The 24619-nt window shown below is 46.9% G+C and overlaps 1 protein-coding gene across 2 annotated transcripts in view; it reads right to left on the reverse strand.

Annotated features, from left to right (window-relative positions):
- SLC22A7 (solute carrier family 22 member 7) overlaps nucleotides 1–24619 on the reverse strand; it is a 666459-nt gene that overhangs the window by 240878 nt on the left and 400962 nt on the right. The window lies entirely within an intron of this gene.

The raw sequence follows: 24619 nt of genomic DNA on the forward strand, positions 1-24619 counted from the left end.
AGCAACAATAGATTTGGGTATCTACTCGATGTGTGGAAGGAAAAGAAATCTATAGCACCTTATCCAGTTATGTTACTAAGATATTCCAGGAATTCATGAAATCTACTTATCCAGTTATGTTACTAAGATATTCCAGGAATGCATGAATTCTACTTATCCAGTTATGTTACTAAGATATTCCAGGAATGCATGAAATCTACTTATCCAGCTATGTTACTAAGATATTCCAGGAATGCATGAAATCTACTTATCCAGTTATGTTACTAAGATATTCCAGGAATGCATGAATTCTACTTATCCAGTTATGTTACTAAGATATTCCAGGAATGCATGAAATCTACTTATCCAGTTATGTTACTAGGATATTCCAGGAATGCATGAAATCTACTTATCCAGCTATGTTACTAAGATATTCCAGGAATGCATGAATTCTACTTATCCAGTTATGTTACTAAGATATTCCAGGAATTCATGAAATCTAGTTATCCAGTTATGTTACTAAGATATTCCAGGAATGCATGAATTCTACTTATCCAGTTATGTTACTAGGATATTCCAGGAATGCATGAAATCTACTTATCCAGTTATGTTACCAAGATATTCCAGGAATTCATGAAATCTACTTATCCAGTTATGTTACTAAGATATTCCAGGAATGCATGAATTCTGCGTATCCAGTTATGTTACTAAGATATTCCAGGAATGCATGAAATCTACTTATCCAGTTATGTTACTAAGATATTCCAGGAATGCATGAAATCTACTTATCCAGTTATGTTACTAAGATATTCCAGGAATGCATGAAATCTAAATTGTGTCTCACAATTATCCTTATGGGTTCTTGGGGTCTCTCCATTTCGCTTAGTCTCTGTGAAGTAACCCTCTCAAATTCATGATACTGAGAAGTCTTTAGATAGCTTGAACATGGTGGGGAGTAAACTTCCCATGGTCTAAGACCAGAGGGGTGGTTGTCTGCTGGATCTGTGTTGGTTCTTCAAAAAGGCCATAGCTGTAGGCAAGCAGGAGGCAACGCCAAAGCTCCCTCTGTCTTCTTAATAGACTTCTCACAACCTCCCCTTACTCAGGTTCCTGACTCTATGGCACACCTGCCCACTCTCTCCTCAACATTCTGCCACTTGCTCACATCCGTCATATTTTCTGGTATTCCTTTCTTCCCTTGTGCTCCACCTAAATCTTTTAGTGCTTCACCACCCACTGATCCCTCCACCCAACCTAGTCTCCGCTTGTCAGCCTCAGGACCTGCCCCTCCGCTTTCCCCAAAGCTAATGGGGTCTTCTCCGCTTTGTTCACCCTACTCTTCTCAGTCTCCTCATCTCTCCAGATCTTGATGTTCCCCCTTTCCTCTTATTCTCTTTCATCAATCTCTTCCTCCTCTCTCCAATCCCTCTCATTACACTCCTTCTCCTCTCCCCTCATCCTCCTTCATCTAACTCTAAATGTTCCACCTCTGCTTTACTCAGCTCTTGTCAGCCTTTTCCTCTTCTCTGAAACTCCTAAAGTTCCACCTCTTCTGTCTTCTCACTCTCCTCTCACCCGAATCTTGGCCTCTGGTTCTGTCTGCTCTCTCCTCCTCCCCAAACTCCGTCCCAAAAAACACCCACACTGCCGTTATTCGGTTTTCCCCTTGTATAGTTCAGAATGCCTGGTAAATGACAACCTAATGCAAATAGTATTTGCACGTTTGGGGCCTTTGGTTTGGCTAAGTGAGGGTGTGCTACCTCATTCCCCCAGGTGTGGGTAGCCCCACAGACCTCTGCATTGCCGGACCATGGTGTGAAGAATGAAGTGTGGTGGCGGTCAACATCTTGAGTTCACTCTCCGGAGATCACCCTGCAGAGTAGTTATTTTGCTGCTGCTCTGCCATGTCGCGTTCCCCACACATCTCTAGCACTGATGTGGAAACTAGGCTTCATTCTTCACCTGTCCGCATCCTGCGATGTTACATCGTCAGTGGGAGCTTGCACTCGCTTGTGTTTTTTTCCTGCCTTCACCCTGTTGACAGTTTTGCTGACCTTATTACAAGATGGCATGTGTGCTGGTAAGTTGACATTCTGATTGCTTTTGAAAATGGTTTTTCATAGGAACAGATGGGCAGACTTTCTACAGGGCTTACACTCAGGTCCCTTAATGGGACAGTGAACAAAAGGGCGCTCCTGAGGTGATAGCCTACATCCTTACTTATATACCCCATGTCCCCTTCTCCTCCACTTTTTTAAGGATGCCTCACATGTGACAGGACTGGAGACTTTTGCATTGTAAATATAAGCACTTCTCCTTTAATTTACAAGCACTCAAGGGGCTATCTGCGGTTGTGACCATGCCCCATTAGTCCCTACCCCCGGAGCCCCACAGGTGTCCTTTTCTCTACGTGGACGGGATCAGACTTGTACAGTGCTAGCTCACATTCTTTCTGTACATTCTTTCCTGTTTCATATCTTTCTCTACCCTGGCCTTCAGTGCACCCACTACCCCAGGTAGGTCTGCACGAGCGGCTTTAGTCAGTGTGTGTCCTGCGAGGGCTCTTTCCATGCTATTAACACCCCACTCATTCTTCCTAAAGTGTTTGGGGTGTGACTACTGGTGTACTGTGTGCGCCTCGCCGACTCTGAGGACATTAATGAAATGGCTTTCTAGGTGGCACTAAACTGTCTCCATGCCTCCTCCAGAGCATTTGAAGGCCTTTGACTACTGGAAGGCCAAATCTGACAAGGGAAGTGTACTGTTATTTCTCCAGCATTGGATCTTTCATAGATTCAGATGCTTGTATATTCCCCGTCGTCAGACCGGGAATCCTCAGTGATTTAAATAATTATTTTTAAAAAAATGAAATATATATACTTTATTTTTTTTATTTGGTTCAGCTGAGAAATCAACTTTACAAATTTCTTTTTATTAACGATTATATAAAACAATAAAAATCCTGTATCATCAAAATTCACATTATTACATCCAATAAATATCACATTATTACAACCAATTCTTCTATCACTTACTAAATAATCAATTTCCCTTATAATACACGTAATCTTCATGTATGGGTGTTAGTTTCAATACATACAGATAGTTTAAAACTGTAATTCGTACTGTTAGTTTCGGACCTAAAAACATTTTTTCCATAGTTCTTTTCTCGTTAATGTATACCGATTCTCAAATAGCTTCTTAATATGTAAAATACATAGCTCCATGAGCATTGGACAATCAACCAATAAATGCTTCAACGTTTCTTTAAATTCTGCGAGCTTACAGAAGCAACAAAAGTTCTCACACTCCTTAATGATTTTGCGCCTACTTTGGATCTCTTTAGTGAGCCATAGGTCAAACCTAAATCTCATAAAATCATTCCGATGTTTAACTGATGGTGACTTTTGCAGATAATTTTCCACAGTGCCATATTTTTTAATTTGAAATGGAGTGGTATTATAGGTTTTATACTTCATACATTTCGCTCTGGTGGAGATCCAATCACTTTCAAACAATTTGGTCTTTACTCCACATGGATTTTCTAACAGGAGTTGTATAGTGAGTTCTATCTCACACAAAGTATGAATGAGCAAATCTCTCCATTTGCGGACAAAGCTCTGCAGGGAGCTAAACATATATTTGGCTATGATGCCCAGCAACATTTTGGAATCTGGTGCGAGTAAGCATTTTCTAAATAATGATATAAATTGCCATCTATATCTAGCATATAGTGATGTCAGACCACATTCATACCTTACTCACACTGTCGGCACACAATTAGGTAACTTTAGAATTCCATAGGAAATGAATGCAGATAGCCCTTAAGGCTTATGAACCACCCAATTGTGTAGTCACTCCACCTCAATTTTGTCCTTTATGGCCCCAACCAATGAGGTGACAAGGTTTAAGCTCTGCCCCAGGCAGCCATCTTCAGATTTTTCACTGAAGTCTAACAGACAGAGGGAATCCTCCAGCTCTCTGAGATTTTCGTTTTATTTTCTTGTTAACTTCGGTTATATTCTCTGAAAATAGCCTACCTTGATATACTGATCACGTTCTATTTGCTCTGTTTTTCTGGGCTCAGAAAACACTCTTTTTCACTGGAAATTCATCGAGTGAAAATCTCTTCACACCATGGTTGAACAACCAACTGCCAAAAAGCCTTCCCTGTTCAGGGACTGCATGAGGTGCAAGAAAAAACTGGTCTATATGAAAGACCCTCATGAGCAATTCATTTATTGCCTGTGTCCTCATGAAATCAATAAATGCAACATTTGCAGGGCTTTCTCCACCAAAACCCTACAGGACAGGCACAGAAGACTTCTTCTTCACCTAGAAGCTAAAGGACGTTCTTCGGATGAAGAATCTGTCAAGACAGCCCCTGTAACTTCTGTTAAACCATCTGAGAGGCAAACTTCAAAGAGAAGGGCTTCTTCAGTGGAAAGGAGTGCCTTGCCTTCACACAGAAAGAGGAAGTTGGAGTTAACCTCTCTAAAACCTCCTTTGGGCTCTGGAGACCACATTAAACAGCATTTGAGGAAAAAAGCACCTCCAAAGGTAATGAGGCGTCTTCAAAAAAACTCAGGGGGGCAATCGTCTACGAAAACACTGTCTACGAGCAGCACTAGTGGTAGAGGCCCATCGACGACCAAGCCGTCGACGACACATTCGTCCACGACAACACTTCAAACCTTGTTGTCGACGAGCAAATCATCGTCATCGAAATCGGCTTCCACGAAGCAATCGTCGATGAAGGAATCCCATCAATCGTCCACAAAGCTCTTGTCCACGAAATTATAGTTGACGGATAAAGACCACCACCCATCGACAAAGCCACTGTCGACAAAGCCACCGTCGACAAAGCCACCGTCGATGAAGCATGCAACTACACCGTCGAAAGCACTGTCAACTTCTTCGTCCACGGACAAAACCAAACACAGAACACCACCCGTGGACGCTGCTGTTTCACCACCCAATGAAAGCAGCCTTACAGTGCCAATGGGAACGGCTCCGTCCATTCCTGAAACCCATGAACCAATAGGAAGATGTCAGGGGCAGAATTGGCCATGGACAAAGAACCATTGGGGCTGTGGGACTTGAGCCCGTAAGGAAACCTTTGTTTAAGGGTTTACAGCCTTATAGAAGACTGCTTTTCCCTTACTGCAGGCTAAAAATGCTCCAAAACTACAAATCTCAGCAAAAGGCAAGCCAGGACTACAATACCCAGCATGCCTTGCGGGTCCGTGAGCCAATAGAAGGCCGTATTGGGTGTGGTACGCAGATGCGCATGCACAAGTCCCGAGGCACAGGGCTTGTGCTTGAGACACCGAAGAGACAGAACGTGCGCCCAGCAGCTCCAAGGAAATCAACGCGAGGGGCCCAGAGCCTCCGAAGCAGCGATCCGGCCCCTCGTCTTTATCAGATAAGTGCCGCATAGCCCAGGGAGTCTGTAGGAGTGAGGGGGAAAAGCGCAGGGGGCATTTACCAGCCCCTCCAGAGCCCCTGCACCGCCAAACAGAGCTAAGTGGGCGTGGTTTTCAGGGGAAAGCACTGCATTTGTTGCTTATTACAGTAGGGCTCAACGACCCCCAAGACTCCAATGCCACTGCCATACAAAAAGGACTAACTACCTTAGGGTTTGTCCAAGCCATCACTGAGCCCACCCACACTTAAGGTCGGACCCTTGACTGGGTTGCGCAACATAATTGCCCCATTCTCCAGTCCACCATATTCCCTATTCCTTGGTCAGACCATTCCTGTATTAACTTTCACATCGACATCTCTACAGAGTCGTCGAAACCCACTATCCGGCTTCCCGCGACACTATCCAGGAGCTCCAAGAAACTAACGAAAGATACCCTCCTCCCACACCTACAGGTTCTAGCCCTGCAACCACCTTTCCCCAATGATCGTGTAATATTAGCCAACACCTTCAACCATATCATACCCACTGCAGTAGATACTATTGCTCCCTTGACAGTCAAAAAAGCTAAGAAAACTAAGCATTCCAATGCCTGGTTCTCCCAAGCACTCATGGATCTTAGATCTAAAAAAAGGGCATCACTTGTCACATGGAAAAGAAACCCTACTGAACCGAACAAAACCGCCTTCAAGGCCATTGCCAGAGAATACAAAATTGCTATCACACAGGCCAAAGCTGAATCCTACAACACAAGAATTAATAATGCAGATTCCGGGACTAAAGAAATCTTTGCTATTTTCAGGGAACTTGAATCCCCTTCAACCCCACCACCCAGCATTGTCAAAGACGAGGCCTTGTGCAACCAAATTCAAAAAGCTATGCTCGACAAGCTCGACTCCCTCCACACCAAAATCCTAGCCCATCTAAAGGCTGTCTCCTCCTTACTAGCAGCCCAAACGACACACCCTACACTGGACACACTCAACCAGGTACCCAAATTTGATTTCTCTCCCATGAGCGAATCGGAAGTCATTGCCCTCATTAAGTCTGTTAAGCCGTCTAACTGTAAGGGAGATGCCTGCCTAGCTCACATCATTAAAGATTGTGTGCCAGTCATCGCCCCCTTTGTGACTGCTTTTATTAACTCCTCCTTCCAATCTTCCACTGTACCCAGCTCCCTTAAAGAAGCTTGGGTCCGATCTCTACTAAAAAAAACATCTCTCGACCCGCTGATACCTGGCAACTACAGACCAATTACTATGGTCCCATTCCTCTTAAAGATCTTGGACAAAGCAGCTTATCTGCAAGTTCAGAAATTCATTGAGGACAACCACCTTCTTGGCCTGCGCCAATCCGGATTTCACCCTCGTCATGGCACTGAAACGGCGCTACTTGATCTAAAAAATCAAATAGATAACATCAGAGATGCAGGCAAACCAGCCCTCCTTCTGCTCCTAGACCTCTCTGTGGCCTTTGACTTAGTAGAGCACAAAACCCTATGCCATCACCTCGCAACCACTGCAAACTTCAAAGGCTTGTGCTTGGATCAACTCGTTCCTGCAGGAGAGAGTAATGAAGGTTTTCTCAGAATCCTCTAACGCCACACCTAGCCTGATCAAATGTGGAGTCCCCCAGGGCTCCTGCATTGCCTCCACTCTATATAACCTCTACAACAGACCACTGTTCCGTATTCTGGACTCACTGGGCATCTCATATACAAACTATGCAGATGACACCCAGGTGCTCATACCCCTATCGGGGGACTATCTCACTGATACGGATACCCTCAACCTCATCTACTCCACCATTCAATCCTGGATGGCAGATAACTGGCTCTGTCTAAACAGTGAAAAAACCGAACTCCTGTTGATCGGGTCCCCCTTCACACTGAGCAAACTTGACAAGGAGTATCAGGCCTTCAATTAGACAACACCCCCATCGCAGTATCACAAACCATAAAGACACTGGGCGTATACCTAGAACCTAGCATGACCATGGATAGGCAGGTCAATGCTATTGCTTCCTCAGCAGCGTACCACTCCAAACTGATCAATGCTATCAGGCCATTCCTCACCCAACAGAACTGCATTACCATAGCCAGAACTATCATTGGCTCCAGACTTGACTATTGCAATGCCCTCTTCATCAGTACCTCCCAAAGAAACCTGGCTAAACTCCAGATTGCCCAGAACAATGCCTTAAGGGCTGCAACAGACATTTCACGCAGAGAACACATCTCATTGGTCAGGAGAGAGGCACACTGGCTACCCATCAAAGAAAGGGTGGTCTTCAAAACCCTTGACCTAACTCTTAAATGTCTTCACGGACTCGCACCCCCCTATCTTGAACAAAGGATCTACAAACAAACAGCGACCCGACCCTCCAGGGCCGCTTATGCCAACCGCATCCTGACTCCTCACACGCATAGAGTGCGTGCTGTGGGCTCGAGCTTCCCATCAATGGCAGCCTCTCTCTGGAACAACCTCCCAAATGAGATCAGATCAATCGAATCCCATGCTGCCTTCCGCAAGGCATTAAAAACTAGGCTTTTTGTCTAGAGGTCTTACCCACGTATGATCCCTGACATATGCTCCCTCACTGAATGTTTCACACCTTACATTGTATAATACTGTTCTGTAACTGTACCAACCTAAGCAAACGTTATATACTTGGGCCGCTTATTGTAACCCTCAAGCAAGCCTTCTTAAGTATCCTTGATAGCACCTCTATGCCCGTGGGCTGCAGTGCGCTTTACAAATGCAAAAATAAAATAAAAATAAAATAGATGATAGAAACCAAGACAGTTGTATGTTTGTGCAGAGTTCCGCATGCTTTCGCCTCGTGGATCGTTACGCCCAGAAGGCGCATGAGACAAAAGGGCGTTATTTATGTACAATCGGTCTGAGGAAAGACCGTCTTTGACAAACTGCTGATATTAGGTGTTATAAGCCACGTCCGGCAGCACACGCAATTGGAATCAGAGAACCTTAAGCATACCGAGTGCTGGTTGCGTGTTGAGTGTGTTATGAAGAGTGAGTGACCACCAAACTTGAAAGCATACTCTAATGCTTGTCTTTTGTTTTCTTTTAGTTTGAACCAGACCCTTAGACTTCAAGGACGTGGCACAGGACTCGACAGCCCTTGCAGGACAGGACTTAAAGACTGAAAAAGCTAAGTGTGCAAGTGGATCTTGACCACTCGTGTTAGCTCACACAGGATCATGCCTGTAATTGTTTGTTACTTGTGATATGGTTGTCTACTTCTATGTTAATGTAAACAGGCTCATGCCTGACTCTTTAGTAGTGAGCGAAGGGGAACACCTTTACATGTAACATGTAGTTACAACTGCTATTCTAATATGCAAGCCAAATTATTGGCCAAATAAAAGTGTGCAATCATCGGCCCTACCCTAAATTCCCCAATTCCTATCCATAACCTCTCCCTAACTCTCAGTCCGGTTACCCTAAAATCCCCCTACCTATCCAAACATCGAGACCCTAACCCTCCTTCCCCGCTCTGGTTGAGGAGGTCTGTGTAAGCCTCGACTTGCAGGCACCAAGACCATTGAGGGGATAGTTGGATCTGCATCGCTCCTGCGCCTTGGACCTGAGCATCCTGACAGAGGACAACTGGCTCCTTTAAGAGAGATGACGGGACTCCCTGACATCATTCTCCAGGAGGAGTTTTCAGCCTCAGATTTCATTGGTGAACAACCTATTCTCACCCCCAAAGAAAACAATCCTCCCTGGCACCCCACAACAGAGGAACCCCCTGATCCATACGATCCAGTGCTCATGGAATCGATGCAAAGGATCATCGATGAATTCTATAGATGTCAAAGGGAAAGAAATTGGTCGTCTACACCACGGGAGATAAGATCTCTGCAGAGAAACATCTCACCTCACCATAGCACACCAAGAAGTTCCCCTTCGAGGAGCATACCGCAAAAAAGGGCACATTCACCTCAGCTTCCTCGCTGATCTAGGAGCAAAACGCTCAGGGCTTCACTGGCAAGGGTCCCTCTTCCGAGGTCATCGCCTGCGCCAAGATCTCCTGTTAGAGATCCTACAGTTCTGCCATCAACCGCATCAGTCTCAGATTGGCAAGAGGATCCTTTCAGGGATTTCTCAGACCCTGAGGAGGGAGAGATTACCCATGAGCCTGACACTCAAAGCGAATGGGATGACTACATCACGGAAAAGCCTAGAAAGAAAGACTCCCCAGGAGATTCTTCTCCACCTGACGACTTGATATCGTTTCATACCATTATCGGCAAAGCTGCTGACCTGTTCAAATTACAAGTCACATCGTAAGAAAAGAAGTCGGTGCTTTATGAGCACAGAGACAAGCGCAGGAGAACAGTAACTACAATTCCTCTTCTAGATACCATATGGGATACCGGATCCAAGATATTGGCTACTCCCTTATCCACTCCTGCTCTAGTTTCGAGACCAGAGAAAAAGTACAAGGCACCAGACACAGCACCACTTTGTCTTAGAGGACACACAAACCAGATTCTGTCATCACAGTGGCAGTCAGAAAGAAATTGGCTAACCCTGCATCGCCACTTATCTTCAGTGGAAAGGAGTGCCTTGCCTTCACACAGAAAGAGGAAGTTGGAGTTAACCTCTCTAAAACCTCCTTTGGGCTCTGGAGACCACATTAAACAGCATTTGAGGAAAAAAGCACCTCCAAAGGTAATGAGGCGTCTTCAAAAAAACTCAGGGGGGCAATCGTCTACGAAAACACTGTCTACGAGCAGCACTAGTGGTAGAGGCCCATCGACGACCAAGCCGTCGACGACACATTCGTCCACGACAACACTTCAAACCTTGTTGTCGACGAGCAAATCATCGTCATCGAAATCGGCTTCCACGAAGCAATCGTCGATGAAGGAATCCCATCAATCGTCCACAAAGCTCTTGTCCACGAAATTATAGTTGACGGATAAAGACCACCACCCATCGACAAAGCCACTGTCGACAAAGCCACCGTCGACAAAGCCACCGTCGATGAAGCATGCAACTACACCGTCGAAAGCACTGTCAACTTCTTCGTCCACGGACAAAACCAAACACAGAACACCACCCGTGGACGCTGCTGTTTCACCACCCAATGAAAGCAGCCTTACAGTGCCAATGGGAACGGCTCCGTCCATTCCTGAAACCCATGAACCAATAGGAAGATGTCAGGGGCAGAATTGGCCATGGACAAAGAACCATTGGGGCTGTGGGACTTGAGCCCGTAAGGAAACCTTTGTTTAAGGGTTTACAGCCTTATAGAAGACTGCTTTTCCCTTACTGCAGGCTAAAAATGCTCCAAAACTACAAATCTCAGCAAAAGGCAAGCCAGGACTACAATACCCAGCATGCCTTGCGGGTCCGTGAGCCAATAGAAGGCCGTATTGGGTGTGGTACGCAGATGCGCATGCACAAGTCCCGAGGCACAGGGCTTGTGCTTGAGACACCGAAGAGACAGAACGTGCGCCCAGCAGCTCCAAGGAAATCAACGCGAGGGGCCCAGAGCCTCCGAAGCAGCGATCCGGCCCCTCGTCTTTATCAGATAAGTGCCGCATAGCCCAGGGAGTCTGTAGGAGTGAGGGGGAAAAGCGCAGGGGGCATTTACCAGCCCCTCCAGAGCCCCTGCACCGCCAAACAGAGCTAAGTGGGCGTGGTTTTCAGGGGAAAGCACTGCATTTGTTGCTTATTACAGTAGGGCTCAACGACCCCCAAGACTCCAATGCCACCGCCATACAAAAAGGACTAACTACCTTAGGGTTTGTCCAAGCCATCACTGAGCCCACCCACACTTAAGGTCGGACCCTTGACTGGGTTGCGCAACATAATTGCCCCATTCTCCAGTCCACCATATTCCCTATTCCTTGGTCAGACCATTCCTGTATTAACTTTCACATCGACATCTCTACAGAGTCGTCGAAACCCACTATCCGGCTTCCCGCGACACTATCCAGGAGCTCCAAGAAACTAACGAAAGATACCCTCCTCCCACACCTACAGGTTCTAGCCCTGCAACCACCTTTCCCCAATGATCGTGTAATATTAGCCAACACCTTCAACCATATCATACCCACTGCAGTAGATACTATTGCTCCCTTGACAGTCAAAAAAGCTAAGAAAACTAAGCATTCCAATGCCTGGTTCTCCCAAGCACTCATGGATCTTAGATCTAAAAAAAGGGCATCACTTGTCACATGGAAAAGAAACCCTACTGAACCGAACAAAACCGCCTTCAAGGCCATTGCCAGAGAATACAAAATTGCTATCACACAGGCCAAAGCTGAATCCTACAACACAAGAATTAATAATGCAGATTCCGGGACTAAAGAAATCTTTGCTATTTTCAGGGAACTTGAATCCCCTTCAACCCCACCACCCAGCATTGTCAAAGACGAGGCCTTGTGCAACCAAATTCAAAAAGCTATGCTCGACAAGCTCGACTCCCTCCACACCAAAATCCTAGCCCATCAAAAGGCTGTCTCCTCCTTACTAGCAGCCCAAACGACACACCCTACACTGGACACACTCAACCAGGTACCCAAATTTGATTTCTCTCCCATGAGCGAATCGGAAGTCATTGCCCTCATTAAGTCTGTTAAGCCGTCTAACTGTAAGGGAGATGCCTGCCCAGCTCACATCATTAAAGATTGTGTGCCAGTCATCGCCCCCTTTGTGACTGCTTTTATTAACTCCTCCTTCCAATCTTCCACTGTACCCAGCTCCCTTAAAGAAGCTTGGGTCCGATCTCTACTAAAAAAAACATCTCTCGACCCGCTGATACCTGGCAACTACAGACCAATTACTATGGTCCCATTCCTCTTAAAGATCTTGGACAAAGCAGCTTATCTGCAAGTTCAGAAATTCATTGAGGACAACCACCTTCTTGGCCTGCGCCAATCCGGATTTCACCCTCGTCATGGCACTGAAACGGCGCTACTTGATCTAAAAAATCAAATAGATAACATCAGAGATGCAGGCAAACCAGCCCTCCTTCTGCTCCTAGACCTCTCTGTGGCCTTTGACTTAGTAGAGCACAAAACCCTATGCCATCACCTCGCAACCACTGCAAACTTCAAAGGCTTGTGCTTGGATCAACTCGTTCCTGCAGGAGAGAGTAATGAAGGTTTTCTCAGAATCCTCTAACGCCACACCTAGCCTGATCAAATGTGGAGTCCCCCAGGGCTCCTGCATTGCCTCCACTCTATATAACCTCTACAACAGACCACTGTTCCGTATTCTGGACTCACTGGGCATCTCATATACAAACTATGCAGATGACACCCAGGTGCTCATACCCCTATCGGGGGACTATCTCACTGATACGGATACCCTCAACCTCATCTACTCCACCATTCAATCCTGGATGGCAGATAACTGGCTCTGTCTAAACAGTGAAAAAACCGAACTCCTGTTGATCGGGTCCCCCTTCACACTGAGCAAACTTGACAAGGAGTATCAGGCCTTCAATTAGACAACACCCCCATCGCAGTATCACAAACCATAAAGACACTGGGCGTATACCTAGAACCTAGCATGACCATGGATAGGCAGGTCAATGCTATTGCTTCCTCAGCAGCGTACCACTCCAAACTGATCAATGCTATCAGGCCATTCCTCACCCAACAGAACTGCATTACCATAGCCAGAACTATCATTGGCTCCAGACTTGACTATTGCAATGCCCTCTTCATCAGTACCTCCCAAAGAAACCTGGCTAAACTCCAGATTGCCCAGAACAATGCCTTAAGGGCTGCAACAGACATTTCACGCAGAGAACACATCTCATTGGTCAGGAGAGAGGCACACTGGCTACCCATCAAAGAAAGGGTGGTCTTCAAAACCCTTGACCTAACTCTTAAATGTCTTCACGGACTCGCACCCCCCTATCTTGAACAAAGGATCTACAAACAAACAGCGACCCGACCCTCCAGGGCCGCTTATGCCAACCGCATCCTGACTCCTCACACGCATAGAGTGCGTGCTGTGGGCTCGAGCTTCCCATCAATGGCAGCCTCTCTCTGGAACAACCTCCCAAATGAGATCAGATCAATCGAATCCCATGCTGCCTTCCGCAAGGCATTAAAAACTAGGCTTTTTGTCTAGAGGTCTTACCCACGTATGATCCCTGACATATGCTCCCTCACTGAATGTTTCACACCTTACATTGTATAATACTGTTCTGTAACTGTACCAACCTAAGCAAACGTTATATACTTGGGCCGCTTATTGTAACCCTCAAGCAAGCCTTCTTAAGTATCCTTGATAGCACCTCTATGCCCGTGGGCTGCAGTGCGCTTTACAAATGCAAAAATAAAATAAAAATAAAATAGATGATAGAAACCAAGACAGTTGTATGTTTGTGCAGAGTTCCGCATGCTTTCGCCTCGTGGATCGTTACGCCCAGAAGGCGCATGAGACAAAAGGGCGTTATTTATGTACAATCGGTCTGAGGAAAGACCGTCTTTGACAAACTGCTGATATTAGGTGTTATAAGCCACGTCCGGCAGCACACGCAATTGGAATCAGAGAACCTTAAGCATACCGAGTGCTGGTTGCGTGTTGAGTGTGTTATGAAGAGTGAGTGACCACCAAACTTGAAAGCATACTCTAATGCTTGTCTTTTGTTTTCTTTTAGTTTGAACCAGACCCTTAGACTTCAAGGACGTGGCACAGGACTCGACAGCCCTTGCAGGACAGGACTTAAAGACTGAAAAAGCTAAGTGTGCAAGTGGATCTTGACCACTCGTGTTAGCTCACACAGGATCATGCCTGTAATTGTTTGTTACTTGTGATATGGTTGTCTACTTCTATGTTAATGTAAACAGGCTCATGCCTGACTCTTTAGTAGTGAGCGAAGGGGAACACCTTTACATGTAACATGTAGTTACAACTGCTATTCTAATATGCAAGCCAAATTATTGGCCAAATAAAAGTGTGCAATCATCGGCCCTACCCTAAATTCCCCAATTCCTATCCATAACCTCTCCCTAACTCTCAGTCCGGTTACCCTAAAATCCCCCTACCTATCCAAACATCGAGACCCTAACCCTCCTTCCCCGCTCTGGTTGAGGAGGTCTGTGTAAGCCTCGACTTGCAGGCACCAAGACCATTGAGGGGATAGTTGGATCTGCATCGCTCCTGCGCCTTGGACCTGAGCATCCTGACAGAGGACAACTGGCTCCTTTAAGAGAGATGACGGGACTCCCTGACATCATTCTCCAGGAGGAGTTTTCAGACTCAGATTTCATTGGTGAACAACCTATTCTCACCCCCAAAGAAAACAATCCTCCCTGGCACCCCACAACAGAGGAACCCCCTGATCCATACGATCCAGTGCTCATGGAATCGATGCAAAGGATCATCGATGAATTCTATAGATGTCAAAGGGAAAGAAATTGGTCGTCTACACCACAGGAGATAAGATCTCTGCAGAGAAACATCTCACCTCACCATAGCACACCAAGAAGTTCCCCTTCGAGGAGCATACCGCAAAAAAGGGCACATTCACCTCAGCTTCCTCGCTGATCTAGGAGCAAAACGCTCAGGGCTTCACTGGCAAGGGTCCCTCTTCCGAGGTCATCGCCTGCGCCAAGATCTCCTGTTAGAGATCCTACAGTTCTGCCATCAACCGCATCAGTCTCAGATTGGCAAGAGGATCCTTTCAGGGATTTCTCAGACCCTGAGGAGGGAGAGATTACCCATGAGCCTGACACTCAAAGCGAATGGGATGACTACATCATGGAAAAGCCTAGAAAGAAAGACTCCCCAGGAGATTCTTCTCCACCTGACGACTTGATATCGTTTCATACCATTATCGGCAAAGCTGCTGACCTGTTCAAATTACAAGTCACATCGTAAGAAAAGAAGTCGGTGCTTTATGAGCACAGAGACAAGCGCAGGAGAACAGTAACTACAATTCCTCTTCTAGATACCATATGGGATACCGGATCCAAGATATTGGCTACTCCCTTATCCACTCCTGCTCTAGTTTCGAGACCAGAGAAAAAGTACAAGGCACCAGACACAGCACCACTTTGTCTTAGAGGACACACAAACCAGATTCTGTCATCACAGTGGCAGTCAGAAAGAAATTGGCTAACCCTGCATCGCCACTTATCTTCAGTGGAAAGGAGTGCCTTGCCTTCACACAGAAAGAGGAAGTTGGAGTTAACCTCTCTAAAACCTCCTTTGGGCTCTGGAGACCACATTAAACAGCATTTGAGGAAAAAAGCACCTCCAAAGGTAATGAGGCGTCTTCAAAAAAACTCAGGGGGGCAATCGTCTACGAAAACACTGTCTACGAGCAGCACTAGTGGTAGAGGCCCATCGACGACCAAGCCGTCGACGACACATTCGTCCACGACAACACTTCAAACCTTGTTGTCGACGAGCAAATCATCGTCATCGAAATCGGCTTCCACGAAGCAATCGTCGATGAAGGAATCCCATCAATCGTCCACAAAGCTCTTGTCCACGAAATTATAGTTGACGGATAAAGACCACCACCCATCGACAAAGCCACTGTCGACAAAGCCACCGTCGACAAAGCCACCGTCGATGAAGCATGCAACTACACCGTCGAAAGCACTGTCAACTTCTTCGTCCACGGACAAAACCAAACACAGAACACCACCCGTGGACGCTGCTGTTTCACCACCCAATGAAAGCAGCCTTACAGTGCCAATGGGAACGGCTCCGTCCATTCCTGAAACCCATGAACCAATAGGAAGATGTCAGGGGCAGAATTGGCCATGGACAAAGAACCATTGGGGCTGTGGGACTTGAGCCCGTAAGGAAACCTTTGTTTAAGGGCTTACAGCCTTATAGAAGACTGCTTTTCCCTTACTGCAGGCTAAAAATGCTCCAAAACTACAAATCTCAGCAAAAGGCAAGCCAGGACTACAATACCCAGCATGCCTTGCGGGTCCGTGAGCCAATAGAAGGCCGTATTGGGTGTGGTACGCAGATGCGCATGCACAAGTCCCGAGGCACAGGGCTTGTGCTTGAGACACCGAAGAGACAGAACGTGCGCCCAGCAGCTCCAAGGAAATCAACGCGAGGGGCCCAGAGCCTCCGAAGCAGCGATCCGGCCCCTCGTCTTTATCAGATAAGTGCCGCATAGCCCAGGGAGTCTGTAGGAGTGAGGGGGAAAAGCGCAGGGGGCATTTACCAGCCCCTCCAGAGCCCCTGCACCGCCAAACAGAGCTAAGTGGGCGTGGTTTTCAGGGGAAAGCACTGCATTTGTTGCTTATTACAGTAGGGCTCAACGACCCCCAAGACTCCAATGCCACTGCCATACAAAAAGGACTAACTACCTTAGGGTTTGTCCAAGCCATCACTGAGCCCACCCACACTTAAGGTCGGACCCTTGACTGGGTTGCGCAACATAATTGCCCCATTCTCCAGTCCACCATATTCCCTATTCCTTGGTCAGACCATTCCTGTATTAACTTTCACATCGACATCTCTACAGAGTCGTCGAAACCCACTATCCGGCTTCCCGCGACACTATCCAGGAGCTCCAAGAAACTAACGAAAGATACCCTCCTCCCACACCTACAGGTTCTAGCCCTGCAACCACCTTTCCCCAATGATCGTGTAATATTAGCCAACACCTTCAACCATATCATACCCACTGCAGTAGATACTATTGCTCCCTTGACAGTCAAAAAAGCTAAGAAAACTAAGCATTCCAATGCCTGGTTCTCCCAAGCACTCATGGATCTTAGATCTAAAAAAAGGGCATCACTTGTCACATGGAAAAGAAACCCTACTGAACCGAACAAAACCGCCTTCAAGGCCATTGCCAGAGAATACAAAATTGCTATCACACAGGCCAAAGCTGAATCCTACAACACAAGAATTAATAATGCAGATTCCGGGACTAAAGAAATCTTTGCTATTTTCAGGGAACTTGAATCCCCTTCAACCCCACCACCCAGCATTGTCAAAGACGAGGCCTTGTGCAACCAAATTCAAAAAGCTATGCTCGACAAGCTCGACTCCCTCCACACCAAAATCCTAGCCCATCAAAAGGCTGTCTCCTCCTTACTAGCAGCCCAAACGACACACCCTACACTGGACACACTCAACCAGGTACCCAAATTTGATTTCTCTCCCATGAGCGAATCGGAAGTCATTGCCCTCATTAAGTCTGTTAAGCCGTCTAACTGTAAGGGAGATGCCTGCCCAGCTCACATCATTAAAGATTGTGTGCCAGTCATCGCCCCCTTTGTGACTGCTTTTATTAACTCCTCCTTCCAATCTTCCACTGTACCCAGCTCCCTTAAAGAAGCTTGGGTCCGATCTCTACTAAAAAAAACATCTCTCGACCCGCTGATACCTGGCAACTACAGACCAATTACTATGGTCCCATTCCTCTTAAAGATCTTGGACAAAGCAGCTTATCTGCAAGTTCAGAAATTCATTGAGGACAACCACCTTCTTGGCCTGCGCCAATCCGGATTTCACCCTCGTCATGGCACTGAAACGGCGCTACTTGATCTAAAAAATCAAATAGATAACATCAGAGATGCAGGCAAACCAGCCCTCCTTCTGCTCCTAGACCTCTCTGTGGCCTTTGACTTAGTAGAGCACAAAACCCTATGCCATCACCTCGCAACCACTGCAAACTTCAAAGGCTTGTGCTTGGATCAACTCGTTCCTGCAGGAGAGAGTAATGAAGGTTTTCTCAGAATCCTCTAACGCCACACCTAGCCTGATCAAATGTGGAGTCCCCCAGGGCTCCTGCATTGCCTCCACTCTATATAACCTCTACAACAGACCACTGTTCCGTATTCTGGACTCACTGGGCATCTCATATACAAACTATGCAGATGACACCCAGGTGCTCATACCCCTATCGGGGGACTATCTCACTGATACGGATACCCTCAACCTCATCTACTCCACCATTCAATCCTGGATGGCAGATAACTGGCTCTGTCTAAACAGTGAAAAAACCGAACTCCTGTTGATCGGGTCCCCCTTCACACTGAGCAAACTTGACAAGGAGTATCAGGCCTTCAATTAGACAACACCCCCATCGCAGTATCACAAACCATAAAGACACTGGGCGTATACCTAGAACCTAGCATGACCATGGATAGGCAGGTCAATGCTATTGCTTCCTCAGCAGCGTACCACTCCAAACTGATCAATGCTATCAGGCCATTCCTCACCCAACAGAACTGCATTACCATAGCCAGAACTATCATTGGCTCCAGACTTGACTATTGCAATGCCCTCTTCATCAGTACCTCCCAAAGAAACCTGGCTAAACTCCAGATTGCCCAGAACAATGCCTTAAGGGCTGCAACAGACATTTCACGCAGAGAACACATCTCATTGGTCAGGAGAGAGGCACACTGGCTACCCATCAAAGAAAGGGTGGTCTTCAAAACCCTTGACCTAACTCTTAAATGTCTTCACGGACTCGCACCCCCCTATCTTGAACAAAGGATCTACAAACAAACAGCGACCCGACCCTCCAGGGCCGCTTATGCCAACCGCATCCTGACTCCTCACGCGCATAGAGTGCGTGCTGTGGGCTCGAGCTTCCCATCAATGGCAGCCTCTCTCTGGAACAACCTCCCAAATGAGATCAGATCAATCGAATCCCATGCTGCCTTCCGCAAGGCATTAAAAACTAGGCTTTTTGTCTAGAGGTCTTACCCACGTATGATCCCTGACATATGCTCCCTCACTGAATGTTTCACACCTTACATTGTATAATACTGTTCTGTAACTGTACCAACCTAAGCAAACGTTATATACTTGGGCCGCTTATTGTAACCCTCAAGCAAGCCTTCTTAAGTATCCTTGATAGCACCTCTATGCCCGTGGGCTGCAGTGCGCTTTACAAATGCAAAAATAAAATAAAAATAAAATAGATGATAGAAACCAAGACAGTTGTATGTTTGTGCAGAGTTCCGCATGCTTTCGCCTCGTGGATCGTTACGCCCAGAAGGCGCATGAGACAAAAGGGCGTTATTTATGTACAATCGGTCTGAGGAAAGACCGTCTTTGACAAACTGCTGATATTAGGTGTTATAAACCACGTCCGGCAGCACACGCAATTGGAATCAGAGAACCTTAAGCATACCGAGTGCTGGTTGCGTGTTGAGTGTGTTATGAAGAGTGAGTGACCACCAAACTTGAAAGCATACTCTAATGCTTGTCTTTTGTTTTCTTTTAGTTTGAACCAGACCCTTAGACTTCAAGGACGTGGCACAGGACTCGACAGCCCTTGCAGGACAGGACTTAAAGACTGAAAAAGCTAAGTGTGCAAGTGGATCTTGACCACTCGTGTTAGCTCACACAGGATCATGCCTGTAATTGTTTGTTACTTGTGATATGGTTGTCTACTTCTATGTTAATGTAAACAGGCTCATGCCTGACTCTTTAGTAGTGAGCGAAGGGGAACACCTTTACATGTAACATGTAGTTACAACTGCTATTCTAATATGCAAGCCAAATTATTGGCCAAATAAAAGTGTGCAATCATCGGCCCTACCCTAAATTCCCCAATTCCTATCCATAACCTCTCCCTAACTCTCAGTCCGGTTACCCTAAAATCCCCCTACCTATCCAAACATCGAGACCCTAACCCTCCTTCCCCGCTCTGGTTGAGGAGGTCTGTGTAAGCCTCGACTTGCAGGCACCAAGACCATTGAGGGGATAGTTGGATCTGCATCGCTCCTGCGCCTTGGACCTGAGCATCCTGACAGAGGACAACTGGCTCCTTTAAGAGAGATGACGGGACTCCCTGACATCATTCTCCAGGAGGAGTTTTCAGACTCAGATTTCATTGGTGAACAACCTATTCTCACCCCCAAAGAAAACAATCCTCCCTGGCACCCCACAACAGAGGAACCCCCTGATCCATACGATCCAGTGCTCATGGAATCGATGCAAAGGATCATCGATGAATTCTATAGATGTCAAAGGGAAAGAAATTGGTCGTCTACACCACGGGAGATAAGATCTCTGCAGAGAAACATCTCACCTCACCATAGCACACCAAGAAGTTCCCCTTCGAGGAGCATACCGCAAAAAAGGGCACATTCACCTCAGCTTCCTCGCTGATCTAGGAGCAAAACGCTCAGGGCTTCACTGGCAAGGGTCCCTCTTCCGAGGTCATCGCCTGCGCCAAGATCTCCTGTTAGAGATCCTACAGTTCTGCCATCAACCGCATCAGTCTCAGATTGGCAAGAGGATCCTTTCAGGGATTTCTCAGACCCTGAGGAGGGAGAGATTACCCATGAGCCTGACACTCAAAGCGAATGGGATGACTACATCATGGAAAAGCCTAGAAAGAAAGACTCCCCAGGAGATTCTTCTCCACCTGACGACTTGATATCGTTTCATACCATTATCGGCAAAGCTGCTGACCTGTTCAAATTACAAGTCACATCGTAAGAAAAGAAGTCGGTGCTTTATGAGCACAGAGACAAGCGCAGGAGAACAGTAACTACAATTCCTCTTCTAGATACCATATGGGATACCGGATCCAAGATATTGGCTACTCCCTTATCCACTCCTGCTCTAGTTTCGAGACCAGAGAAAAAGTACAAGGCACCAGACACAGCACCACTTTGTCTTAGAGGACACACAAACCAGATTCTGTCATCACAGTGGCAGTCAGAAAGAAATTGGCTAACCCTGCATCGCCACTTATCTTCAGTGGAAAGGAGTGCCTTGCCTTCACACAGAAAGAGGAAGTTGGAGTTAACCTCTCTAAAACCTCCTTTGGGCTCTGGAGACCACATTAAACAGCATTTGAGGAAAAAAGCACCTCCAAAGGTAATGAGGCGTCTTCAAAAAAACTCAGGGGGGCAATCGTCTACGAAAACACTGTCTACGAGCAGCACTAGTGGTAGAGGCCCATCGACGACCAAGCCGTCGACGACACATTCGTCCACGACAACACTTCAAACCTTGTTGTCGACGAGCAAATCATCGTCATCGAAATCGGCTTCCACGAAGCAATCGTCGATGAAGGAATCCCATCAATCGTCCACAAAGCTCTTGTCCACGAAATTATAGTTGACGGATAAAGACCACCACCCATCGACAAAGCCACTGTCGACAAAGCCACCGTCGACAAAGCCACCGTCGATGAAGCATGCAACTACACCGTCGAAAGCACTGTCAACTTCTTCGTCCACGGACAAAACCAAACACAGAACACCACCCGTGGACGCTGCTGTTTCACCACCCAATGAAAGCAGCCTTACAGTGCCAATGGGAACGGCTCCGTCCATTCCTGAAACCCATGAACCAATAGGAAGATGTCAGGGGCAGAATTGGCCATGGACAAAGAACCATTGGGGCTGTGGGACTTGAGCCCGTAAGGAAACCTTTGTTTAAGGGCTTACAGCCTTATAGAAGACTGCTTTTCCCTTACTGCAGGCTAAAAATGCTCCAAAACTACAAATCTCAGCAAAAGGCAAGCCAGGACTACAATACCCAGCATGCCTTGCGGGTCCGTGAGCCAATAGAAGGCCGTATTGGGTGTGGTACGCAGATGCGCATGCACAAGTCCCGAGGCACAGGGCTTGTGCTTGAGACACCGAAGAGACAGAACGTGCGCCCAGCAGCTCCAAGGAAATCAACGCGAGGGGCCCAGAGCCTCCGAAGCAGCGATCCGGCCCCTCGTCTTTATCAGATAAGTGCCGCATAGCCCAGGGAGTCTGTAGGAGTGAGGGGGAAAAGCGCAGGGGGCATTTACCAGCCCCTCCAGAGCCCCTGCACCGCCAAACAGAGCTAAGTGGGCGTGGTTTTCAGGGGAAAGCACTGCATTTGTTGCTTATTACAGTAGGGCTCAACGACCCCCAAGACTCCAATGCCACTGCCATACAAAAAGGACTAACTACCTTAGGGTTTGTCCAAGCCATCACTGAGCCCACCCACACTTAAGGTCGGACCCTTGACTGGGTTGCGCAACATAATTGCCCCATTCTCCAGTCCACCATATTCCCTATTCCTTGGTCAGACCATTCCTGTATTAACTTTCACATCGACATCTCTACAGAGTCGTCGAAACCCACTATCCGGCTTCCCGCGACACTATCCAGGAGCTCCAAGAAACTAACGAAAGATACCCTCCTCCCACACCTACAGGTTCTAGCCCTGCAACCACCTTTCCCCAATGATCGTGTAATATTAGCCAACACCTTCAACCATATCATACCCACTGCAGTAGATACTATTGCTCCCTTGACAGTCAAAAAAGCTAAGAAAACTAAGCATTCCAATGCCTGGTTCTCCCAAGCACTCATGGATCTTAGATCTAAAAAAAGGGCATCACTTGTCACATGGAAAAGAAACCCTACTGAACCGAACAAAACCGCCTTCAAGGCCATTGCCAGAGAATACAAAATTGCTATCACACAGGCCAAAGCTGAATCCTACAACACAAAAATTAATAATGCAGATTCCGGGACTAAAGAAATCTTTGCTATTTTCAGGGAACTTGAATCCCCTTCAACCCCACCACCCAGCATTGTCAAAGACGAGGCCTTGTGCAACCAAATTCAAAAAGCTATGCTCGACAAGCTCGACTCCCTCCACACCAAAATCCTAGCCCATCAAAAGGCTGTCTCCTCCTTACTAGCAGCCCAAACGACACACCCTACACTGGACACACTCAACCAGGTACCCAAATTTGATTTCTCCCCCATGAGCGAATCGGAAGTCATTGCCCTCATTAAGTCTGTTAAGCCGTCTAACTGTAAGGGAGATGCCTGCCCAGCTCACATCATTAAAGATTGTGTGCCAGTCATCGCCCCCTTTGTGACTGCTTTTATTAACTCCTCCTTCCAATCTTCCACTGTACCCAGCTCCCTTAAAGAAGCTTGGGTCCGATCTCTACTAAAAAAAACATCTCTCGACCCGCTGATACCTGGCAACTACAGACCAATTACTATGGTCCCATTCCTCTTAAAGATCTTGGACAAAGCAGCTTATCTGCAAGTTCAGAAATTCATTGAGGACAACCACCTTCTTGGCCTGCGCCAATCCGGATTTCACCCTCGTCATGGCACTGAAACGGCGCTACTTGATCTAAAAAATCAAATAGATAACATCAGAGATGCAGGCAAACCAGCCCTCCTTCTGCTCCTAGACCTCTCTGTGGCCTTTGACTTAGTAGAGCACAAAACCCTATGCCATCACCTCGCAACCACTGCAAACTTCAAAGGCTTGTGCTTGGATCAACTCGTTCCTGCAGGAGAGAGTAATGAAGGTTTTCTCAGAATCCTCTAACGCCACACCTAGCCTGATCAAATGTGGAGTCCCCCAGGGCTCCTGCATTGCCTCCACTCTATATAACCTCTACAACAGACCACTGTTCCGTATTCTGGACTCACTGGGCATCTCATATACAAACTATGCAGATGACACCCAGGTGCTCATACCCCTATCGGGGGACTATCTCACTGATACGGATACCCTCAACCTCATCTACTCCACCATTCAATCCTGGATGGCAGATAACTGGCTCTGTCTAAACAGTGAAAAAACCGAACTCCTGTTGATCGGGTCCCCCTTCACACTGAGCAAACTTGACAAGGAGTATCAGGCCTTCAATTAGACAACACCCCCATCGCAGTATCACAAACCATAAAGACACTGGGCGTATACCTAGAACCTAGCATGACCATGGATAGGCAGGTCAATGCTATTGCTTCCTCAGCAGCGTACCACTCCAAACTGATCAATGCTATCAGGCCATTCCTCACCCAACAGAACTGCATTACCATAGCCAGAACTATCATTGGCTCCAGACTTGACTATTGCAATGCCCTCTTCATCAGTACCTCCCAAAGAAACCTGGCTAAACTCCAGATTGCCCAGAACAATGCCTTAAGGGCTGCAACAGACATTTCACGCAGAGAACACATCTCATTGGTCAGGAGAGAGGCACACTGGCTACCCATCAAAGAAAGGGTGGTCTTCAAAACCCTTGACCTAACTCTTAAAGGTCTTCACGGACTCGCACCCCCCTATCTTGAACAAAGGATCTACAAACAAACAGCGACCCGACCCTCCAGGGCCGCTTATGCCAACCGCATCCTGACTCCTCACGCGCATAGAGTGCGTGCTGTGGGCTCGAGCTTCCCATCAATGGCAGCCTCTCTCTGGAACAACCTCCCAAATGAGATCAGATCAATCGAATCCCATGCTGCCTTCCGCA

This window comes from Ambystoma mexicanum, chromosome 4q, assembly GCF_040938575.1.
Source record: "Ambystoma mexicanum isolate Mex_15411 chromosome 4q, UKY_AmexF1_1, whole genome shotgun sequence".
NCBI lineage: Eukaryota > Metazoa > Chordata > Amphibia > Caudata > Ambystomatidae > Ambystoma > Ambystoma mexicanum.